A 2,701-nucleotide genomic window follows, 5' to 3' on the forward strand; every position below is an offset into this window, starting at 1 on the left:
ACTCAATGTCTAATTGTTGTATATCACCACTGTGTCGGCAATTTAGACTTTCACAAAGTCATTTTACCGCCATTCGACTCAGTGAGTTATATACGTTTTATAGTAATGATGTTATACCTCTGTTATAAAATAAAACACCAAACCCGGACACGAAAAAACAAAATATGGTAAAAGATATAAAAATGAGAAAGGAAAGTAAACCATGTTTTAAGTTCCTCATCGGTTGCAAATTTTGATGGACTGCTAACTTTATGATATATTGGAGGAAACAAGTCCAATTCAACAAACAACCCTCCCCGCTAAGCGCGCCAATGACTTGTACAGCGTGACTCTGCTACCGGTACAGGAGTAGACAATATAATTTTGGTGCAGGAAGCAGTAAATTGTGGTGGAATGAATAGGTATGTCGGGGTAAAGAGTGAAGTGTATGCGTCGTGTGTCGCAGCCCATGTCTCCTGTGTCAAGTCGTTTAGCTGTCCTTTGTAAAAGATAAAAAAAGAGAGTAATATTTGTTTGTTGAAAGACATAGATAATGAATGTAAAGTGAATGCTGCGGTATCGCTGGCTGTAACACTGGCGTCACTTCTGTGACTTATGATTCAACTTTTCGAAATTAGATTTATAATTCATTACTTATCCCGAGCTCCAGAGGGCGGATATTCACGGCCCCGATCTTTCACACTCTTTTCTCTTCTTCAGTTACCAAAAACATTCATTTTTCATAACAGTATAAGCTTGTCGCGATGTCTTAAGATATTTACTGGTGATGCTTCTTCAAGCAAACGATCGCCGCAGGCGAAAAGTGCGTTAAAACACGTTAATCCGAAACGCCATACCTCGTCCAAACATCACATTTGGTATTATATAAGTAATGGATAGGCGCTAGAAACTTCAAGATCGAATTGTAAAAAAAAAGAAAAAGAGGAATGCTATGAACTTTTCATCAATTTCAAATCTGCTTGTCTGTATATATTTAGTACTGTACTGGGTAGACGGGACAGAATCATATGCAAATTACTCCGTATAGCGTCAGAATCACAAAAAGGTGAATAGTGAAAGTGGAAGAGAAGTCTAATGGCTTCACTGTCGTTAATTTGCAACGTTATAAATGGGCATTTGGGGACCCAAAGTGTGTTTGAGTGAGAGCGGAATTCAAACAATAAATCAGAAGGAAGGGGTGCTCTCACGGCAATGTTTCTTCTTTTCTTTTTATCTCCGACACCAGCCAACGAAGGTTGTGTTGCGGGTCGCTTGGCATGGTCGGTCGGTCGGTTGGTCGGTTCTTGGCCTAGCGCCTACGTGATGTACAGAGTAACTGAATCTTACATGAACTCAGAACATGTATTAGTTAATTGCCTTCATGTTATTACCACCATTAATTTCGTCTACCAGTCTGTTCGCTGTACATCATAAAAGACCCAACGCCGATTTGTGTGTGTAACAAGAAGACACAAATTACTTACTGTAACACACACAAAAACACGAACGCAACAAATTATTACTATATTTTATATTGTTCTGTGTCAGCATATCTCTTCCATAACACCTGTTTGGAAATGATATCTCTTTTTATTTTATTTTTCATAAATATCGAGAAAGATTTAATTTTTTTTCTAGGTTCTCCTCGCTCGATTTCTCTCATTTAAAAAAAGTCCGGACAAGGCAGCAGTTTAACCATATGTGGACATCACGCTAAGGGTTGACGTGTGCCACCCTGTGACGTACTTTGAACAAACTAAACGTTTATTCAATCGAAAAGTTGTCTAACTTGTCATTGATTTTAAAACTAGATGTACAAATGGGGAACTTTGTGCCAACGTGCGCGAAACGAATGTCAATGAAGCATCTCTGACAGAGTGAAAGAAACACGGACAATATTTTCAAAGCGATACCCGGATGTAATTGATGACGAACTCCGGTGATTTCATTGAGTCAATCCCGTGGGTACCTTTTTGTGATCTTCCCGTTCACGTCCGGATACTTTTCCTTGCTTTATGCTTCAAAGGTCGTTCTCGAAGACGATAGGGACATCCGAAATACAGATCTGATGACTTTACAAAACTCCGTGGCTATTAAGCAACATGGGAATAACATCGGCATGTAACCACAGAACGGTCGTTTTATAATTGGGTATGTTAGTTACTGAATGTTTCCCCATGTTATTTGTTCCTTCGCTATGATACAGTGTTTCCGAAAGGCTCGCCTAAAAAAAATGAGTGAAAACCAACACCGCTACTATCATTTTCTCCGTGTATGCTACGGAAATGCACATGGACATTGAAACCAGTCGTTCTTTCTTTCCGTACGAGTCTCAATAAACTTGATCCGTGACGATAGCAAGAGACACACACAATATAGGTTATGGGGTTTTGCCATATGTCCATGTTACTTACCAAGTAATACGACCACCCGTCTCCTTGACAAATAAAATCTTGAATTTCACGCGGGCTTTTATTGTGCATTCATTTATTACACATAAAATTCAGTTGCAGTTTACGTCAGATGATGTGACGATGAATTGTCGGTTGATTCGTTTCGGCTAGTATCGACTAAAAGTTGATGGAATTACAAAATAAAAAAATAAGATTGCAGAATGAATGAGGTACAAAAGAAGTCCGCTTTTACTAAAAAAAAATCAAGTCGTCTTTTGTTGCATATAACGAGTCGAAAACAAGCGAATCATGCAGACTGCCCAAAGGTC

This window comes from Glandiceps talaboti, chromosome 18 (genome assembly GCF_964340395.1).
Source record: "Glandiceps talaboti chromosome 18, keGlaTala1.1, whole genome shotgun sequence".
Lineage (NCBI taxonomy): Eukaryota > Metazoa > Hemichordata > Enteropneusta > Spengelidae > Glandiceps > Glandiceps talaboti.